Genomic DNA, 24251 nt, shown 5'->3' on the forward strand with positions numbered 1-24251 from the left:
TGGCTCCATGGGGGGGGGGGGCATAAGTGATGACCGGCCGGATCGCCATCTTGTAAATTGTTAATTTTGTTTGTAAGCTTGCTTTGTCTGTTGATTACAGGGTAGAGTTGGGTTATGACCTTGGATGTCTTTCAGGTAATGTGTCTTATATGATTGCTGAATAGAAATTTTCTATCCAGGGTCATTCCGAGATATTTGACGTCGCTCTGCCACGGAATCTTAACTCCCAAAAAATGAATGTCCTCCATATTGTGGATTGTGGATCTTCTTCCTCGTAAGCAGTACGTGGCTTGAACTCTTCTGTGGGATTACCTTATGATCAAAGGAAGAATTCATAAAGATATAAAGATATGTGAAATAAAATTTGGTGTATTAGATTTTATCTAAAATTATATAATAAACTTGTATAAATTTTATAATGTAAGTTTATATATATATATATATATATATATATATACATAATGTAAATGATAACGTATTATTATGTAATAAAGAAATAATTAATAAAAACATGGAATATTTAAAATTTGATGTTATATGTGTGGTAACTTTCTTCTACAGCAGCTTATGAATATAATACTAATAGTGTACGAAATGAACATTATCTCACTTGTTTTGTTTTTTTTTAATAAGTCGCAGCCATTACTAGTTTCATACAGTGAAAGTTATCTTGGGCTTTATTGTCCAAGACATCACAGTGCCGATTGTGAGTGGTATATACGATAGAACAGCTAGCCAAAAAATATTTATGTTCACCTTCAAACGAAACACTAATAAGAGTTATTTTCAAAATATTTATTCCCTGTCGTGACTTGACTACTGACTTAAAGATCAATGTATGAACTACTATATGTTAGGATTAACATCCTTGATTTGCAAGTGGATCAAGTTAGGCCACACTTCATTCAGCTAGCGAATATTAAGGTTCCCTGTGGGTACTTTTTTCCCTATTTTTTTGTTGCTTTATTCTTTTTTGGAGCGAAATTATTAAATGGTTAGAAAAACTTGGACAGCTGCTATGATTGAAAGGTGAATCGGTCTTTGTTTGTTATCCTATCAATAGCAGTCTATCTTGCCATGATTGAATGGTGATACAGTCCTGCGTCTCAATGACGTAATAAAGAAAAGAGAGGAAAAAAAATTAACCATTGTCATCTCTAAAGTTTTTTTTTTTAAAAATAAGAGACTTCTTTCTTAAATCATAAAAAAAAATCAGAATATAAGCGCTTTATTTTGAAACATTTTCATGAGTTAATATCTATCCGTTACACAGGATGTTACAGACAACTCATGACTTGCTAATTAAAGAGAAAAAAAAGAAACATTTGCGTTGAAAACTAGTTTGCTTTTTCCACAGGTGTACACACTATCTCCCTGTTGTTTCTCCCCTCACTTGACGAGAACTCTTAAATGTCCTTTTTTTTTTTTTATTTCTCTTCCTTCATATCTGTACCACTTTTTTTTTTCCCTGTAATGTATGTAAAGGGGGTTATTCCCTCACGTTTTTGTTCCTACCAGATGTTTCCGAATGTTTTTTTATGCAAGACACAAAAGAGAAAGCGCCTCTGGTAACATTCAACAAAAACAAAAACACGTCTTGAGCAGAGGTGGCAAATCTGACCTTCCGAAGGTGACCTCCGTACAGTTGAACATTTGTATGGCGATACCAGTCGGCATGGAGTCGAGAAGTGTATTCCCGTGTTGTACAAGTAACACAAATTCACTTCTAACATGACATGAACCAACACCATTAGGGTGCAGCATATATTCAATTTTCGTTGTTTGACGAGGTTAGAATAACTTATAAAATGCAATTTTATTCACTTCTGCTTTTTAGATCTAAAACAGTACATATATGTCATGGTCGAAATACTTTTTTACTAATCTCTTCTTCAAAATTTTTAGATTTATTTTAAAAGTGAAAATAATTTTGGAGGTATTTTGAGTTCAGCTGTTTTGTTTTTTTTAATTTAAATTATAATGTTATAGTCTCCAAAACTATGTGTAATGGTGTAGTATCCATGTCCATTACTTTTTTTTTAAATAACCACTTCTCTTAAAAATTGTGTGCCACCATTCTGAGATTACTACATTCTTAGATGAAAAGTCTTAAAAAGAGAATTTAACATAATAAAAAGTTCTCTTAACCACAAATATTGTGATAACAGTATCAAAATATCTCTTTGATACTCGTACAAAGTAATTCCACGGAAGAAATTTGAAAAAGAGTTATTCCATCTCTTTCTTGCAAATTAAGTTTACAGGTGGCTACAAATTTTCTTTGTTCAGAAGATTCACAAGATTTAATTATTCTTAAATTTAAAATGTATGCTTTTCATAATAAAAAGCGTGTAAATAGGTTATAGGTTACCAAAACACGAAAGACCACTACAGACAAACAATTCAACATGGAATATAATTGACCCCATTTATGCCGATTATCATGTATGATCCTTATTATTAAATCTCTGATCATGGCAGGAGGGTAACAGCAATAGCCGAGCCTCAGAACTTCATTAGCTACAGCATTGCCATCCATTACCCTCCAAGGGTATTAATCACCGCATCTCACGGTCGATTCACAATCTACCAATATTCCCCAAGCCCATCATGTATGATTCTTAAAAGAACTGGGCGATGGACTGAGTCCTTGACTCTTTATCCCGTCATCTGAATGAAGAAAATCTGTGTGGACGGGGTGTTATTGGGTTAAAAAAGTTCTAGTCATGGCTGGGTAACGGCAATAGCCGAGCCTCAGTTAAAACTTCATTGGCTACAGCATCGCCATTTGTTACCCTGGAAGTCCTAAAAAGAACTTCATTAAGTATGATCCTTATAGTCCTTATATAAGGACTGGCTTAAAGGGGCGAAGCAAGAATGCTTTTCATCTTCCCCGTTATCTGTAGAGGACAGTGTAGGGATAAGGTGTTATTGAGCTATTAAAGCTCTGATCATGGCAGGAGGGTAACAGCAATAGCCGAGTCTCAGTTAGAACTTCATTGGCTACAGCATTGCCATCCATTACCCTCCAAGGGTATTGGATTGAATGAATCAGTCACCGACTATGTAAGTAAAGGTGAAATCTCAAAAATACGGACGATCTCTAGGCCACTCCATAGTGGGCGAAAGACCGTCCTAATCTCAGCATTGGTTCCACTCAGTGACGGGCTCCCCGACCACTGAGCAGAACCGCTCAAATTCCGAGGAAAATAATTCATCGACAAAGCCCCTCAGCGGGCCGTGCCGGAGAACACCTTCCCCGGAGACTCAAAGTGCTCCCTTAAGGCAAAAACCTTAAGAGAGCGAACTCAAAAACTCATCGCCCAAGGGGGTAACAGCAACAGCTGAACCTCAGTTAAACTTCATTGGTACAGCATTGCATTGTTGCCATCCGTTACCCCCAAGGGCATTAATGAATCAGTCACCGTAATGTGTAAGTAAAGGTGATATCTCAAAAATATCGGACGATCTCTAGGCCACCCATTCGTGGGCGAAAGACCGTCCAAATCTCAGCGTTGGTTCTACTCAGTGAAACTCGAGTACCGAGCAGAACCGCTCATATTCCGAGGAAAATAATTCACCGACAAAGCCCCTCAGCGGGCCGTGCCGGAGAACACCTTCCCCGGAGACTCAAAGTGCTCCCTTAAGGCAAAAACCTTAAGAGAGCGAACTCAAAAACTCGTCGCCCAAGGGGGTAAGAGCAACAGCCGAACCTCAGTTAAACTTCATTGGTACAGCTTTGCGTTGCTATCCATCACCCCCAAGGGCATTAATGAACCGACTATGTAAGTAAAGGTGAAATCTCAAAAATACGGACGATCTCTAGGCCACTCCATAGTGGGCGAAAGACCGTCCTAATCTCAGCGTTGGTTCCACTCAGTGACGGGCTCCCCGACCACTGAGCAGAACCGCTCAAATTCCGAGGAAAATAATTCACCGACAAAGCCCCTCAGCGGGCCGTGCCGGAGAACACCTTCCCCGGAGACTCAAAGTGCTCCCTTAAGGCAAAAACCTTAAGAGAGCGAACTCAAAAACTCATCGCCCAAGTGGGCAAGAGCAACAGCCGAACCTCAGTTAAACTTCATTGGTACAGCTTTGCGTTGCTATCCATCACCCCCAAGGGCATTAATGAACCAATCGACCGACTATGTAAGTAAAGGTGAAATCTCAAAAATACGGACGATCTCTATCCATAGTGGGCGAAAGACCGTCTTAATCTCAGCGTTGGTTCCACTCAGTGACGGGCTCCCCGACCACTGAGCAGAACCGCTCAAATTCCGAGGAAAATAATTCACCGACAAAGCCCCTCAGCGGGCCGTGCCGGAGAACACCTTCCCCGGAGACTCAAAGTGCTCCCTTAAGGCAAAAACCCTAAGACAGCGAACTCAAAAACTCATCGCCCAAGTGGGTAAGAGCAACAGCCGAACCTCAGTTAAACTTCATTGGTACAGCTTTGCGTTGCTATCCATCACCCCCAAGGGCATTAATGAACCAATCGACCGCATCTCACGGTCGATTGATTCATCCAATTATTAAGTATGATAAAATATGCTACTTTATGTTATTACTGTGTTATTATATTCTACTGCTGGTGTTGCGAATATATGATAGTTTTATTCATCTTTTATTATATTTAACCATTAAATAAACTTTCTGTTTAGTATATAAAATAGTTTCCTTTATTTTTCATAATACAATTATTCTCTTAATTTTTAACATAAATATAAAATGCGTTAATAATATATCTTTTGAAAAGATACCATTCATGTATAGTAGATGTTCAACAGAATATTTCCATTTCTAAATAATAACAGAGATGACACATTACGATATAGCACAATTCTTGAATAACCCATCAATCTAATGTTGAAAATAAATTACAGCAAATCGAAGTGTGCAGTGGAGTGGCTTCGAGGTGATTTAATTTCAAATTGGGGCCTCAAGGAATGCGAAAAAGGACGAGTATCTTAATCCTTATTCAACATTTAAATTAAACGTGTAATATTATAAGTGGGTTTGAACAAAATTTAAAAACTAGAGTTACAAAATGATACAGAAATATATTATAGGAAAGGCTACGCTGCATAATCAGGGGATCGAATTATTGGAGTGTAGAGTTTCCATAATACTTATCTAAAAAAATAATAAAAAATTTTTAAGAATTTTGAATTATTTTATTTATTATATAGAAAAATTTTTCTGTAATTTTAAGACGTGTCCTTCTGTACTTCTAAGGATTACAGAGAAATTTCTCTACGGAGTGGTTCAGTTTAAAAAAAAAATTATACAAGCATACTTGAGAAGAAATGAGAAAAACTGTGAAATTAAAAAAAAAAAAAAAAAAAAAAAAAAAAAAAAAAAAACGTTTGATAAAGACATTCTTGAAGAAGCAAAAGTTGAGTTAAGTCAGCTTATCTAGATCAGATTTTAATTTAATTAGAAAAATAGTTGTGAAACCACTAAGTGGATGCGCTAACCACTCGGCCAGCCATGCTAGCTGGTCGAATGGTTAGCGCATCCGCTTTCCTATCAAGAGGCTGCGGGTTCGAATACCGCCGTGAGCGTGGATGTTTGTGATTGTCTGTGGAAATACCAATGGTCGTGGTCGGCGGTAGATGGCGTTGGTGTAGTTGCGGTCAGTTGGTCGATTGTGAGTGGTGGAAGCAGAGTTGTAGAGTAGATGCCCTCCATCGATGAGTCTTTGGACTCCCTGGAGGTGAACAAATAATAATAATTAAAAATCACGCGATATAAATAAGGATCTGTATTCAAGTTTTGTACATCTAGAAAAGACATATGACAAAATGTCAAGAGGAAAGATATTTAAAACGCTACAGTTATATCGCGTAAATGTTAGATTATATCAAGTCAGAAGTCACAATAGAACGAAGTGGTTTGATGTAAAACTGAATCTGAAACAAGAGTGCATCTCCACTGTTATTCTTCATCTGTGTGGATCACATTATGAAGGAAAGTGGTATTAAATCTGATATCAAAATTTGAGATGTTAATCTCAGCCTTTTACTTTATGCAGATGATGCTGCATTTCTAAATCAATCTAATGCAAGTGCGCAGGTTTCCTTAAAAGTGATTATCTGCTGTAACAAATTTAGTATGATAATCAGCAGGACTATGAAATTTACCAGGAATACTGAATTATCCTAAATGGAAACCAACAGAACAAGGAAAATATTTCAGCTATTTAGGTTATATATGCTATATACCTTCATTTTTAGCGAAGATGGCAATTAAATATATGGAATCATTAGAAAAGCTAGTATGATAGGAAGTCATCTGAATAAATTTATATGGAATAAGGAAAAAAAATTACCCGAAACCCTAAATTAGTTGTGTACAAGACAGTGTTGAAAAGCAATTTTAAATTACGGAGAAATGAAAGACGAGATCACCAAGAAAGTTCAGAGAAAAATGGGAGAAGTGAACAGATGTCACCAGGAGTAGAATAGTAGTAAAAAATACGATTCTCCTCTTGGAATCGTATTAAAAAATTAAGATATTAGAAAGGAACATGCCATTGTCAGCATCCAGGAATGTGTTAGTAAAGCTAATCTCAGGTGGTATGGACACTTAAACAGAATGGGAGAGAAAAGATTAGCAAAACAAGTGTTTGATGCCAAGATGGCAGGAAAACGACCAAGATGAAGATCAAGATGTAGGTGGATTGATACAGTAAGAGGCGTTTTAGAAGACTGGAACATACGATCTGACAATATTGGAGTTCTAACAGACTAATTTGAAAGGGAACTGTGAATAGGAAGTTAGGTAAAGTTTTCATGTAGCATCAAGCAGTAAATTTCAAGCAGTAAATTTCAAGCAGTAAATTTTTTATAGCATCCTGCACATATCTTGAGGGTACACATCAGAAATTCGATGGTGATAATGAGGAAAAATCTGAGAATGCACCCTAAACTATAATAAAAGAAACAAATTAACATTAAATTAATTGTATTTACGCCATCAACTCATTTGAACATGTAACATTTTAACTTCAGAAACCAATCGAAAAAATAAAACTTTTAATCGGTAAAAACTGGTATAAATCCGATCTAAACCATAGAAATAAAAATATAATGTTACTTTACAATAAAAAAAAAGTAACTTTTAAATTTAGCTACATATAATATTATATTATATGTAGCTAATTATAAATAACATATTATAAATCTTTATTTCTATTGTAGAAATACTCGTATGCGTAATCCGTGATGTACTGATAAAAAATAAAAAAAAAATAAGAAAATCTAGAAGTGTTTAATTATTCATTCAAAGGCTAAAAGGGAGCAGTCTGACCCCACAATGACAGCCTTCGGGTGGGTCAAACGTCGGAAGACATTTGAATACATTTACAAAATCGCTTTGAGGAATTTTTAATTGTGTACCTTGAAAACAGTAGGAGGGGGAAAAAGAAGAAGAAATGCCGATGGAGTTCTGATATGGAAATTTAATTAGTGCGGTACCCAGCTTCTTGACGCGGAGACATCCATCACTTCATTCATTCCCCCTCCCCCAACTCCTCAGATACTTTCTAGTTAGTTTCTCAATAACGAACCAGAGCGGCCACTACGTATCGGCTGGTAATGATGCAGAAAATTATTTTTCGAATATCTTTCATTCTTTAGAGTGCAGCTTATCTATAATTTAACGCAGCGCACCCTACCAGAATTTCAATTAAACTATGGAATTTTCCTCATTGTTAGCAGGAAACAACTTTATCGGCATCTTTCCTTAGTTGTTTTACCTGTGAAGCAAATAAACAAAGTAAAAGTAAGAGACATGTGAATAAGGATCTAAATGTTGTTGATCTACGTAGAATCTATGTACTACCGGGTTTTGAGTTTTTAAAATGTTTTAGTTAAGGGCTAAAATTTGCATACTTTTCTTTCCCACGATATTTTAATTATCGTGTCTGACTTGGTAAGGATATTTATATGTGCTTAAGTTATTGTATAAGTCTTACATTTATATGTGCACATGTTATTATATAAACCTCACATTTATATGCACAAACTATTATATAATTCTTACATTTATATGTGCAAAAATTATTGTATAACTGCTATATTTACATGTGTACAACTTATTTTATAGTGTGCGCGCACCCCCCCCCCCACCATATACAAAAAAAAAAAAAAAAAAAAAAATCCGATCACTGAAACTAGACCAATTTCTGTTGCAACTTCCGGATAATTTGAGGCCATGGTCAAATTTTAGTGACTTGATCATAGCCCAATAACTATTGCTGTTGTATAAGGCATGTTATTTACAGTATTACTAAATTCTTAGAGAATACCTTTAAGACATGACAACCTCGGTTTATTTTCTACGTTTACACAACTATCCTAAGAAACAAAAAAAAAATGCTACTTGACAATTTTTTCACACTGTAGCAACATATGGAAATATCACTTTAAGCTTTCTTTGTTTATATTTAATTACACTTACATGTAATTACAATTACATGTCTTCACCTCAGTTATTTATGAAATTTTGCAGAGATAGAAGTTATATCACTTGTGAAGAGTTAGCGTATTTATACGGTATTACTACCGTCCCACACCCTTTTATTTTTTGAAGAGTAACCTTATAAGAAACCAACATTAAATTGACGGTGGGAAAAGGGTGGATCAATCGACCGTGAGATGCGGTGATTGATTCATTAATGTCCTTGGGGGTGATGGATAGCAACGCAAAGCTGTACCAATGAAGTTTAACTGAGGTTCGGCTGTTGCTCTTATCCCCTTGGGCGACGAGTTTTTGAGTTCGCTCTCTTAGGGTTTTTGCCTTAAGGGAGCACTTTGAGTCTCCGGGGAAGGTGTTCTCCGGCACGGCCCGCTGAGGGGCTTTGTCGGTGAATTATTTTCCTCGGAATTTGAGCGGTTCTGCTCGGTAATCGAGTTTCACTGAGTAGAACCAACGCTGAGATTTGGACGGTCTTTCGCCCACGAACGAGTGGCCTAGAGATCGTCCGATATTTTTGAGATCGAACCTTTACTTACATAGTCGATTGATTCATTCAATCCAACACCCTTGGAGGGTAATGGATGGCAATGCTGTAGCCAATGAAGTTCTAACTGAGGCTCGGCTTTTGCTGTTACCCTCCTGCCATGATCAGAGCTTTAATAGCTCAATAACACCTTATCCCTACACTGTCCTCTACAGATAACGGGGAAGATAAAAAGCATTCTTGCTTCGCCCATTTAAGCCAGTCCTTATAAGGACGGTGGGAAAAGAAAATGAAATGGGAGGATAAAAAAAATCAATCGACCGTGAGATGCGGTGATTGGTTCATTAATGCCCTTGGGGGTAACGGATGGCAACAATGCAATGCTGTACCAATGAAGTTTAACTGAAGTTAGGCTGTTGCTGTTACCCCCTTGGGCGACGAGTTTTTGAGTTCGCTCTCTTAAGGTTTTTGCCTTAAGGGAGCATTTTGAGTCTCCGGGGAAAGTGTTCTCCGGCACAGCCCGCTGAGGGGTACTTTCCGGTGGATTATTTTCCTCGGAATATGAGCGGTTCTGCTCAGTGGTCGGGGACCCCGTCACTGAGTGGAACCAACGCTGAGATTAGGACGGTCTTTCGCCCACTATGGAGTGGCCTAGAGATCGTCCGTATTTTTGAGATTTCACCTTTACTTACATAGTCGGTGATTGATTTTATATGAGATGCCCATATAGGGTAGCGGATGGCAATGCTGAACCAATGAAGTTTAACTGAGGTTTGGCTGTTGCTGTTATCCTGGGTTGAGTTCGCTCGCTTAGGTTTTGCCCTAAGGGAGCACTTTGAGTCTCCGGGAAAAGTGTTCTCCGGCACGGCCCGCTGAGGGGTACTTGCCGGTGAATTATTTTCCTCGGAATATGAGCGGTTCTGCTCAGTGGTCGGGGAGCCCGTCACTGAGTGGAACCAACGCTGAGATTAGGACGGTCTTTCGCCCACTATGGAGTGGCCTAGAGATCGTCCGTATTTTTGAGTTTTCACCTTTACTTACATAGTCGGTGATTGATTCATTCAATCCAATACTCTTGGAGGGTAATGGATGGCAATGCTGTAGCCAATGAAGTTCTAACTGAGGCTCGGCTATTGCTGTTACCCTCCTGCCATGATCAGAGCTTTAATTGCTCAATACACCTTATCCCTGCACTGTCCTCTACAGATAACGGGGAAGATGAAAAGCATTCTTGCTTCGCCCCTTTAAGCCAGTCCTTATAAGGATGGTGGGAAATATGATTATATGATTAATCGACCGTGATGAGATGCGGTGATTAATGATTAATACCCTTGGAGGGTAATGGATGGCAATGCTGTAGCCAATGAAGTTCTAACTGAGGCTCGGCTATTGCTGTTACCCTCCTGCCATGATCAGAGCTTTAATTGCTCAATACACCTTATCCCTGCACTGTCTTCTACAGATAACGGGGAAGATGAAAAGCATTCTTGCTTCGCCCCTTTAAGCCAGTCCTTATAAGGACTTTAATATGAAAATTTTTATGAGGGAACAGTATCTAACCCTCTCTCATAAAATATTGAGTTTCATATGTATCGCTTCACAAATTAAAAAAAAAAAAATATTCTGAAACAATTTTGCTCTCAAAATTCCAGATACATAGAATATAATACTATTATTAGAATAATAGAATAATATAAATATAATATAATAATACTAATACATATAATATAATATAATAATATTATTAGAATAATATAAATATAATATAATAATACTAACACATATAATATAATAATAGTTATTATAATAAATTATATAGAATCAAATAAAATCATATTATAAAATCAAATAATGAACGTGTAGTTGAATCTTTAATGTATTCAGTAGTTTTCGATTTTTTTTATAACGTGTTAATGCCATTATGTTTCTAATTTAAAAGATTCATTGCCTTCCCCAGGACTTCGTGATATCCTTCGTGTAGGAGTCTCGGACTGGACAACAGATGATTCTCATTTTAAAAGTTGGGTTTAAAAAAAAATGCATTGCTTTCGATTATAAATGATATATCTTGCTTTATATATTTATATAAATAGATTTATCTTTATATAAATGAAAATAAAACTAAGAGATATGGTGATTATTTCACCATATCTTGATATTTTTTTTTATATTTTTTTTTCCAGCATAGTTTTATTGTATGCACTTGAATATGTAATTTCTTTTTTAAAATTAATAGAACCAAAACTATAAAGTTTTGGTTCTGTTAATAAAATATTTATTTATTTATTTAATGTTCATTTTTTTTCTTTCCCCAATAAATAAATTTCAAAATAAAAATTAAAGGAACAGTTTCAAAATCAGAAAATAAAATGTACCTAAATTAATAAATGAAAGTCTAAAGTTGGGATGATTAATATTTAGTATACATAATTTTCACATTTAAGCTAGAAAGGCTTAAATTTGACAAATTAAACAACATTAATGGGAATATTAACGATTCATCATCTTTTATAGCCAAATAGGGAATATTAAAGATTCTACATTATTTCAAAGCTGAATCTATGTAGAAAATATGAAAGTTTCGTAATTTGACAAGAGATTATGAGAATACAAGTATCTTATTATATATTCTGAATAATAATATCGTTATTAGATATTGCTATTTTATGATCACCACTAGAGGGAGCGGCTTATCATATCACTAGCAGATTATTCTTGTCTTTAGGTCATTGTTTCACCAATATTTATTCAGATTCAGAAAGGCGTACATTTGGCTAATTTAATGAGGATATTAATGATCCATTATCTTTTTATAGCCAAATAAAAGGAAATTTGAAAAGTTTCGAAATTTTTATTAAAAAAAAATATCCTTGTCTGATATTGCTATTTTATAATGACCACTACCACCAGAGGGAGCGGCTTATCATATCACTAGCAGAATAGTCTCCTCATTGGGTCATTGTTTCTCCAATATTCATTCACCTGTTATTTTAAAAACAGCACAATGACTTTTTCCGGACATGAACCCATGGTAGAATTTGTTTTTCTAAATTTAGTATAAGTTGTCAAATGGGTTCGTTGACTGGGTGATCACAGAATTTTAATTACAATGTCATGTTTTCAAGATGATACTAGTTCTTATAATTCAATCCAAGCTCCCTTGTGACAGCTGTTTAGTTTTAATAGCTTAAAAAAGGGATACAACAACACCCGTAGACTAAGAAATAAATAAATAATAAAAAAACATATTAGGATTTTATAGATATTTCTCACGAAGTCTACAAAGGTAGCTTTTTCTTCAATTAAGTGTATTCAAGATCAAAATAAGTAAATATTATTATTACCTTATTAGCTAGCTCATTTTGTCAATGTTTCAATCTAATTGGAAAGTTTCGAATACTAATTATATGAATGAAACCACATTAGGCGTCTTATCAGTTCCTACTAGCACAGCGTCAGAATATCCTCTCCAGGTGAGTAGCCTGTAGCTACAACACGTTTGGGTCTCTGTTCCGATAACGTGTGAGATGCATGCAATAATGCTTTGGAGAATAATATGGAAACGACCCCCTCCTAGTTAAATGAAGAACTTTGATTTTTTATTTTTGTGATTTTTGTATACTCCTTGGGGGTTAAGGCTCTCTCTCGTTTCATTATTCTACGAGTGTTTGTTCTGTTTAACATATAAAAATTCGCATCCCAATTTAGTGTTTTCAAACAGAGTTTGTTAACCCCCACAGTATCTACAGAAGTATTCAAGAGAATTCGTTTAAAATTAATATATATATATTAAACTAAAAAGTAATTTTATCAGATTTTAATTATTTTAAAGATTGATTATTCTATTACTTATATCAAATCTAATACACCAAATAAAAATATAAATATTTGAAATCCAATAATACTCCATTATATTTATACGACGTGTGAGAGGGAAGATTAGACCCTTGGAGGGTAATGGATGGCAATGCTATAGCCAATGAAGTTCTAACTGAGGCTTGGCTATTGCTGTTACCCTCCTGCCATGATCAGAGCTTTAATAGCTCAATAACACCTTATCCTTACACTGTCCTCTACAGATAACGGGGAATATGAAAAGCATTCTTGCTTCGCCCCTTTAAGCCAGTCCTTATAAGGACTCTATATACGACGTGTGTACATAATGGAGTATTATTGGATTTCAAATATTTATTCAAATATTTATATTTTTATTTGGTGTATTAGATTTGATATAAGTCCATTATTTATACGACGTGTGTGAATGGAATTGACCCTTGGAGGGTAATGAATGGCAATGCGGTAGCCAATGAAGTTCTAACTGAGGCTAGGCTATTGCTGTTACCCTCCTGCCATGATCAGAGATTTAATAGCTCAATAACACCTTATCCCTACACTGTCCTCTACAAATAACGGGGAAGATGAAAAGCATTCTTGCTTCGCCTCTTTAAGCCAGTCCTTATAAGGATAAGGACGACGTGTGCAGTTGCATCCCTGTAATCGTTTGTTATTGTAATGTTTAGCTGTTCTTATTTTTATTTATTTTGGTTGGTTGGCCAAGTGGATAGCCAACGATGTTTTGTAAAATTATTTAGATGGAAGCAGATTTTCATTGTCGACCAGCATGTTAAAGGCCCGAAGCAAATTGGAAAAATTCATTCCTTAGTCTTAATTTAAGGCTTAGGTTTAGGGCATAGTTCCTAAATTATGGATTATCTAATCGTTAGTCAGCTCAAGGTATTAAAGATGCAATAGGTTTATCAATTTTCATTGATGAGATTCACATTAAAAATCAACAGATGATTACAAAAAGCGTGTACTTTGATGTCCTATCTATCCAAAGGAAGAGGTCTACTTCTGGAAATCGTGAAGGTAATAAAAAGAGCTCCATTTTTAAAGAATCTAGAAAGAGCAGCGATTTGAAGCCATTCACCTATTGAAAATGGTTAGGATCACTCAATTTATGAGATTACAAATTGAACTTCAAGCAAGCCAAAGTACTACATCATGGTACTGGACAGTAAATACGTATTTTCTAAGAGGAATTCTCATTTTCCTTCATGTTCAATGATATATCTGTTGCTAACTTTTCCATCTGCAGAAGAGCGGTGTTTATTAGTTGTGTAACTTCTGCAGAGAAACCTCTCTCCCTTTTGAGACCAGCTCACTTACTTTCAAACGAACAATTATTTTAAAGGTTTTTCCATCCTAGACAGGGTTCTAGCATTAGCGTATGGGCTGCGGGATCGATTACCGCCTGGGCAAGGCTGTTTCTGATTCTCTCGTTCACACACACACACACACACACACACACACACACACACACACACACACACACACACACACACACACACACACACACACACACACACACACACACACACACACACACACATAGGTTGAGAGTTTTTTACTTTGGGTTTATTATAGCTAAAGATACTAAGAAATTATATACTTGGTTTATATCCTTTTCCCAAGGAAGCAAAACAATGTTTTGCGGGTGAAATATGTTCACGTCTACTTGTATATGAGATTTATATGACTTCTGCATTACTTCAACCTTGGTATCTCTCCCGCGTCTGGTTCCCACTGATGAGACCTCAATAAAGGTCGAAACCAGTCTGGGTAGTGGACCTTTCCATTATGCATTGCATTATACACGTCCCAAAGGGAGTGTGCTTTGCATTATGGGATTCATACTAAGGCAAATGATTTAAAGTCATTAGCTTCTTCTCTATACAAGTAGCTCAGATCGTGAATATATTTCACGCGCAAAACATTGTTTTCCTTCTTGGGAAAAGGATTAAAACAAGGTATAAAATTTTTTGGTATCCTTAACATATATTCATCATTCCTTTACTTTCTCTTGGACTTGTTAAAGCAAGAGCATCCGATGCCAAACATCTCTTTACAGTGCAACTACAAATACGCCTAACCTGTTTCTCTTTCTATTTTATTCCACCTATCGTTCTCTGAAACCGTCTTCCACATGAAGAATTCTGAAACAACTACAACCGCAACTTTTCAAGAAAACTGTCAATAAAGTTCGTTCTCAATCCTCATCTGCACCCCACACACACTGCACTGATGTTCGTTAAAGATTCTCGGACCTCTAGTGAATTTCATAATATAAAATAAATAAATAAATAAATAAGATTAAAACATAAAACGTAATTCCTATAACGCTACGTATACTTCACAATTAACATTTAAGAAGATATTGGCAACCAGAGAACCAATTTTCATTCGTTAGAATGAAAATTTGTATCAGTTTCTATTGAATATTTTGTAGAAGTTTGTAACCACCAAACAAAGTCTCTTAAAAGTAATCAACTTTTAAAATGAAAGTCGGTTTCATTTTTCTTTGCTGTCTTGCACGATCGTATATGGCTTAGTTAATTAATCCAGTATCCTCCATATATAATTCGAGTTTGAAGAGATGTTCGACCAGATTTGAAGGTAAATTTGTGCGCAGTGGTAATACCGATTACTACATTTTTAGTTATGAATTAAGTGATCACGAAATATTCAAATCAATGAATTAGTATATTAAAAAGCATCAACACATATCCAGATTGATGAAATAACTTGCAAACGTTACTAAATCTGAGATTATAACTTCGTATATTGTTCCTATTTGAAATTGTTTTCAAAATTTCTTTCAAGAATACTATGCTGTTTTTTCATCTTCATCATCAAATTCCTGCCATGTGCCCTGAAGGGGTTTACAGGATATGATAGTACTACATGAAAAATTTACATCGTTACTAACTTCCTATCTACAATTTTCCTCCAAATCAGTCTGTTACTTCTCAAGACTCCAATATTAACAAGTCTTATATTTCTATCTTCTAAGACACTTTTTATTGTATCAATCTACCTATATCTTGGTCTTCCTCTGGGTCGTTTTCCTGCCAACCTGGCAGAGAACACTTGTTTTGCTAATCTTTCTTCGCCCATTCTGTTTAAGTGACCATACCACCTGAGATTAGCTCTGCTAACGCATTTCTTGATGCTGACAATATTGAGTTCTTTCCTAATATCCTCGTTTTCAGTATGATATTGCCATTGATGCCATCTGTTCACGCCTCTAATCTTTCTCAGGCCTCTCATATCTGCGGTCTCAAGTCTTCGGTCAAGTGTTTTACTTCTGACCCAGCTCTCAGATCCATAAGTTAAAACTGGTTTGAACACTGTCTTGAATACAGCTAATTTAGTGTTCCGCCTAATTTCTCTCTTATTCCATATGAATTTATTCAATTGACTCCCCACCATGCCAGCTTTGTTGATTCTGTTGTCTATTTCCATATTTAATTTACCATCTTCACTAAAAATCGTGCCTAAGTAGCTGAAATGTTTTACTTGTTCCACAGGTTCCCCATTCACAATGCAGTTAATATTTTCAATGATTCTGCCTATTTTCATTGTCTTTGTCTTTTTATTCTAACCTTCATACCATATCTATTACAACAGTTATTCAATTTAGTCAGAGAATCTCGCAGACTTCTAGTGGATTTATTTAGAAGTATAACAGCATCCGGATAAAGCAAAGAGCTGACATTAACATCTCCAATTTTGATATCATGTTTAATACCACTTTCCTTCATAATGTGATCCATATAGATAATGAATAACAGAGGGGATAATGTACATCCTTGTCTCACACCAGATTTCACATTAAACCATCTTCCTGTACTTCCTTCAATTCTAACTGCCGACTTATAACTCAAATAAAGACTAAGTATTGCTTGATATAATCCGCCATTGACACCATATAACTGTAGCATTTTGAATATCTTCTCTCTTGGTACCTTGTTATATGCCTTTTCCTGATCTACAAAACTTAAATACAGATCCTTCTTATATTCCCATGATTTCTCAACTATTTGTTGTAAAGTGAAGATCTGATCAAATAGCCTCTATTTGGCCTGAATCCAGCTTGTTCTTCACCAGGCTTCCATTCCGCAATCCTTCTCAACTGTTTCTCAAGTATACTTGCGTATATCTTGCCAGGAACACTCAATAGGGAAATACCTCTGTAATTCTCACAATCAGTTTTATTTCCCTTTTTATATATGGGTACTATGAGAGCTCTACTCCAATCATCGGAAATTCTTCTGTCCAGGCCTATAAGCATATAATTAAATTATTCAGAAAAGCATAATATCAAGATGTTCCCATTCTGGAAAGAAATGTAAGTTAATTTTTTTAAACTTAAACATAACAATTGATAATTGTAATTTCAATAATCAATGCTCGTGTTTCGGTAAGCGTAATTCTAATACTGAATACATTTTATGCATTCGTGATATCTGTAAATTCCTATTTCTGCATATTGTTGTAAATAATATCTGTGAAATAAATAGGTAAACTTAAAAAAACAACATGATGTGTTATGTATGTTTAAGTAAGATCACTTTCGAAATCGCCGTGAATTCACACACGATTTGTTTATTTATTGAAGTTTAAGATCTCAATTTTAGATAAATCAAAATATTCGGATGAATTATGAATAAAATATGAATTTGAATTAGAATATGAATGTAGAAGAAAATACAGATATGCTATGGAAAAAAAAGTGTGTGTTTGAGGGACACCAGTATATAATTAAATTATTCAGAAAAGTTCAAAATACACTGCCGCCATCACGATTTGCTCTAAGAATTCTCACCCTTTAACAGGAAAGAAATACCCCAAAATGTATTGGAAAATTAGTACAGCCATCTATAGAAGAAAAAAAAGCTGTATGATTGAGTGACATTAGTATATATAATTAAATTATTCAGAAAATCCTAAACACTTTCGCCATCACGACTCTACTCTACTCTAAGAATTCCCACCCTTTAACAGGAAAGAAATACCCCATAATGTATTGGAAATTAGTACACCCATCTGTAGACAACCAAACAAAACATGACGACAATGACGGATGTGTGTCACCCTGGGAAAATTCCAAGATATCTTATCTCCAAAACATCGCCCACAATTCCATAGCCAAACCAAAACACCATGCGATGTCCCCGACAGACGAGGGCCCCAGCGAAATTCCAAACATTCCAAACTCTTTAATAACAAACATCCACGTCACGATTCCTTATCTTATCTTGATCTTGATCTGGTAAGAAGTGTCCCACCAATCACGACACGATTCCTTATACACTAATATATATCCCTTTCCATTCAAAACAACAACGTCACTTATTTACAACTAACAAATGATGTTACTTATTTACAAGTAGCAAATGATGTCACTTATCTTCATCTGATAACAACAAACATTCACATCACGATTCCTTATATTATCTTAATCTTGATCTTGTCACTAGTGCCCAACCAATCACAACACGAATCCTTATCTCTATCATCACCCATAATTCCATAGGCGAACAAAACAAACAACGTGACGTCACTGGCACATATGCCCCCAGGGAAATTCATAACATTCGTCTCATGACGTCACGCCCACAATGACGTCATCTTCTTATCAACCAATGACGTCACGTTTCCTTATCTTACCTTGATCTTGATCTTGTCACTAGTGTCACCCATACTACAATGATATCTCTTTCCCCTGTTTTCATGTCACCTTTATCATTCTAATTCCTTTTACAGCATTCTTTCCGCCATTTATGAGCTTTGTCAACAACCTCCAGAATATCTTACCACCGTCTTGATATTTATTTTCTATATTCTTGCCAAAGTCCTCCCATGACTTTCTGTTTAGCCAGTTTTACACAGTCTTTAGCTTTCTTACATTTGTCTCTGTATTCTCTAAGAGCACAAGCTGACTTATTTGCCAGGAACTTTTGATGTCCTTTCTTCTTTTCTTTCACTGCCTCTTTAACTTCCTGTGTCCACCAGGGAGTTCTGATTTTTCTATCCTTGCAGCAGACCTCTCTGGCTGAATCAATCAGGGTTTTATTCAGGGCTTGCCACTGAATCTCCAAGGTTTGGTTCCTGTTCTCAAACTCTTTCCTTTTTTCTTCAATAATCTTTGTGTATTTTAGTCTACAGTTCACATCTGAGAGCTGCTCAACTTTTATTCGCTTTAAAACTTTCTTACATGTTATTATTTTCAATATGAAATTCAGTTTTTTCCTGCTCAAGACTAAATAGGGATCACTTACAATTTCAAATCCTCCGTACACTCTGGTGTCCTGCACCAGGGAGAAAACATCACTATCAGCAATAACATAGTCAATGAGACTTTTCCTATTCCTTGCCTCTTCTCTCCATGTGAATTTGTGCACATTTTTCTGTTGGAACATGGTGTTAGTAATAACCAGTCCATGTCCTGAGCAGAAATCCAACAAGTATTTGCCATTATTATTAGCTTTGCTCTTTTCTCCAATTTTTCTCACAATATTTTTGTATGTCTGACAATAATTTCCTACTCTGCTATTTAGATCCTCAACAAGGACCAACTTTTCCTTTTTCGTTGTGTTAATTGTTTTCTCTAAAGTCTCAAAAAATTCCTCCACTTCTACTAAGGTAGAAGTGGAGGAGAACCTTCTGTGGGACCATAGGCACAAATAAGTCTCATTGTCCAGTTCCCCATTCTGATATTTGCCCACAGCACTCTACTTGAGACTGCTTGCCATTCAAGAAGATTAGCCTCGTATTTAGTGTTGAATACTATGGCTACCCCTTCTTTTCCTTGATTGTCATTGCCTGAATATAACATTTTGTATTTATTGCTCAGAAAGATCTCACCACCTTTTTTCAAGTTTTTTAAAGATTTTTAGATCGCTTTTTAAAAAATAATATATTTGATTATTTTCTATTGCGAGTTTAAATCGAAACTTATATAAACGTATGAGAAATAATATTTCCTTTGTATACTGTCCTTAAAAATAATAAACATTTTTCTTTAAATACATTATACTTTTAAATTTCTTTAAATTATATATTAAATACAAAAGAATTCTTAATATTTTAATAAATTAGTTTCGATAAAAAGAATAAAAATTCCACTGGAAATATGTGACTTAACTTATCATTTTGGTAAAAGTATACATTCGTAGCAAGCCATTTGATCTTATAAGTGAACAGCCTGAATTTGTTACAAGTAGGTTTTATTTTATCATGGTTATCCGACAGGCATCAAAAAGCGATAATGAGTGAAGTACCAAGAGTTCTATTCTTTGAATATTCCTGTTTGATTGCATATTAATGACGTTAGGGATGACATGGGAAGAAAATATTCAATTATAGGCAGATGATACAACGTTGGTTAGTTCATACAGGACATCTGATACAGTATCCTTGTTGGCGAACTTGAAGAAATGTGAATTAGTATCAGTTTATTAGTCAGCTATTTCCAGTGGGATTTTTATTCTTTTTATCAAAACTAATTTATTGACAGGACAGCATACAAAGAAAATATTATTTCTCATAAGTTTATATAAATTTCGATTTATTTATAATATATTATTTTTACCATATTTTGGCTGAGAGATAATGAAGAAGTATTACATTAATAGAAACTGCTGCTAGCGGATGATGAAGGCAAAGACATAAGATTGATGGTATATGTGAGTTAGAGTACACATATTGTTAAGGTGGGAACATATTACATTGCAATGCTCAAGAGAACTCTTAACTTTTAAAAATAAGGAAGTTATCTCTGACTTTACAAGGCTTTATAAGACCATATCTGGATAACGATGTTTATATATGGTCACCTGATTTCCATGGAGCAGTGGTAAATGTCCATCGCCGGATAATCGAAATCATATCTGATTTGTAGTACTTTGCACATGAAGATAGGCTGAAGGAGTGTGGCTTTCAAAGTATAAGATTAAAGGAGGCGGACGCTGCAGCTCATGGGAAATGAAAAAGAACTTGGGGTCATTTCTGGAAGCTGAGTACGGGCCTGACAAGAAAAATGTGAGGATCAGGTTCTATTTCATGACGCGTAGCGAGCGTTTTAAATGTCTCCAGAAGAGATTGTGATTGAGTCTTGGGTGCATGATCATTAAGAGAGAAAATTTACATCATCCAAGATCCTCCTTCAAAATTATAAGTACCATGGAATTACATCTTTCAAGGGTTCCACGAAGGAGGACCCTCGAAGAGTCCTTCTTTGCATGAGTCTTCCCTTTAGAGGTCATATTGAATTAATGCAGTTGGCGCGCCACTCCTGTACTCACTATAAGGGTAAGTATTAATCCCCTAAGAGCAATTATTTATGTCTGTAGATCTGTGTGTTCACGAGACCAGTTTGCCTGATTTCAAAAAATCACCTTTTTCCCCGAGAAAAACAGATGTGGTCTCACATCGGGCAATAAAATTCATCTCCCACCCGAAGACAGTCAGAAATATTCATATCTATGACGGGACTCGAACCCGCGCCCTGTTGGTGGTAGAGCGGATACGCTAACCACTCGGCCAACCAGGACGGCTTTGCTTAGTAATAAAAATTAACCAAAGTTAGAAGTGTAGTTAGCAATTAAAAAAATCAAAGCCTTTTAAATAACTTCTTCGTTTGTAATGGTTCTTTGTACTAAATTATAATAATACTTTCAAATATAGCAATGGATATTTCGTCTTCCGCAAACAGGCAAATCGGCCAGAGAACACAAGCAATCGACAAAAAAAAAAAAAAAAAACTAGTATAGTGGATAGCAAATAGTGTAATCCAATTTTTTTTAAACTTTTTGAGATTACGGAATCCCCATACATCAACTTATTTCTTTTTTGCTTTGAAAATTTATATGAAATCATCGAAAAGGGAATTATGAGAACGAACAGTCAAGTGCAAAATATTTTAATCAAGAAAATATGCTACATAATATTACAAATAACAGTAATGTTACTGTTCTAGAAATAAATCAATTTAATAAAAAAAAATAATCACTCAGTAAATACACAAGTCTGTAAAAAAATATGAGCTCGTATCGAACCACATAAATTGTCAATATTTGGTATGATGTGTAAACAACATAAACACGTTAAACAAATTTAAAGTGTAAACAACCACTTTAGATGTTTCGTTAGGGTTTTTTCCTTTTTATTTTATTAAGCTGTCGACTTAGTAATTTAATATTTTTTAATGTTACTGTTGAACAGCTTTAACAAATGTATCTATTAACATTGAATCAAACGCCATATATTCAACATGCAAGACATAATCAAGTCTTCTCATATAACCCAACTCATTGATATTGGCGTATACCGTATTAGTGTTTTCTGAGATTTTAAATCGTTCTCTTTTCCTATAAAAATCAGTGCACCTATCTGATATTGTTGATATTTTGTTTATAAATGTATTTGACGTTTTAATGGAACCATAGCACATTTAGACAACCCCTCTAACAAACAACACATGGTGGTCAATCACCTACATGCAGTTTTATCGTATTTATTTTTCTTTCTTTTTTAACTTCCAAGAAAATACGATATTAGCATATCATTCAGAAGTGCAAACTTACATATTTAAATAAATCTAAGGTGGTTCCTCTGCATATACAGCTGCAATAATTACATTCGTATTTAGAGTCCATTGATAACGTATGCCCACAGGCAGTGTCGTCTTGAACAAATTTAACCTTTTTTAATTTTTATCTTTGCTTTATTTCGTTTAGCAACACCAACAGGTGGTACTAAAAGAAAAGAATTAATTGTTGATGTTCATGTTTAATTAACAACCTCAAAACGAACACAGCATCTTGTAAATACAAATGTTTCTGACAAACGATCTAGTAGTTGGGCCTCGATTTCTAGTTCAGTCTCTTTGTCTGGGAATCACGTTCTGGGATTTAATTATCCAGTGAGCCTTCTGTTGGATGACTTTTACCATTGACCTCTAAGTAATATCAGATGTAAAAACGGGGGAGGGATAAAGCAAAAGTTTTACGACCCTTAACATGATGTACAACCACAAGTGAAAAATGAAACAGACACACATATTGTAATCAATGGAAACATTCAAACTTGTAGGTTTGTATTGGTTACCAAGTCACATTGGTCTTGGTGGGGGGGATACATAAATATCGATCACCAGGAAGTTAAACCCTTAAAATCTCCTTGTTGAGGATGCTGTCTGTCGACATTACAAAATAAAGAAAAAAGATTAATTACGGGATATTGGACACGTGAATAGAATAATTACTTTTTTGTTTGTTTGTTAGTATGCAGTGTGCAAGTTTTTATTTTGTTAGATTACTGTGGTGGGAGAATTTTTCTACGTACACCAATAGCCTACCCTTGTTTTGAACACGGTCTATATATACAGCAAAGGGGGGGGGGTGAGTGTTGTCAGCAGTGGAGCGGAACTGGGTCGTTAAACTTTATTTACGAAGATAACTCCTTTCGCCTTCTCTCTTTCCTTACTGATATCCAAGAGTTTATTGGTGTGTTTTTTTTAATTTTTTTTTTCTCAAGTGTTGAGCGTCGACGCGAGACATCGTCACGTGGGCGTTGTCCAGTTGACCAGTGATGACATCTTACGAATTGGCTTTTCGTTGCTATTTTCGAAAACTATAAATAAAGACAAAACATTAAATTACTAAATGAATTTTAATAATTAAAAATATAATAAATATATGTGTATATTATTAAAATAAATAAGTAAATTAATTAATTTTATTAATAAATAATAAAGTATATATTTATAATATTGAATATACACCTAATAAAAATAAAGATAATTTTAATACATAAGTAAAAGTTGGTTGAAATGGATTACTATCAAATCAAATTGAACCTACGATAAAGTCCACCTCAATATGGATCCCGCTATTGCAGTTTTTTTTTTTTTTCAGTTGTAAGGTATAGTTTAAGAATGATGTAAGTTCCAAATTTTAACAAAAAGTTTTCTTTTTTTAGGGGTTACAATATGACGTCTCCAGACGCCTGGATTAATCTAATCTAAAGTTATGTTTTTCGGGTAAAATGAAGTGTAAATTGTAAGTTTTTCTTTTAGAACAGGTGTAAGGAGATCATGTTTTACAGACCTTTTAGCACAACCTCTAGGTTATACAGCTAAACAGGTTGACTGAGGCCTCTTTTTACCTCCTACTATCCTACTCTACCTTTCTTAACTTTCCCCTATTACTATCCGCTGACCCTCAGCAATCTTTATACTCCAAAGGCCGATGATGAAAGACATGAACTCCTATTCTACCTATGATGAAACTGACCTCTTCAAATACAAGAGGCCAAAAGCCATCCTGAATACTTGCAACAATGACTAATCTCCGTGTCCCCACCCCCAGGGCGAGCTCACAGCTCATAAAGCTTTCCTTCAATTCATCCTCTCTATCAGACAACGGGGAATAAAAGCATC

The sequence above is a fragment of the Typopeltis vanoorti genome, chromosome 14 (assembly GCF_054136105.1).
Source record: "Typopeltis vanoorti isolate ZY-2024b chromosome 14, IOZ_Tvanoo_1.0, whole genome shotgun sequence".
Taxonomy (NCBI): Eukaryota; Metazoa; Arthropoda; class Arachnida; order Uropygi; family Thelyphonidae; genus Typopeltis; species Typopeltis vanoorti.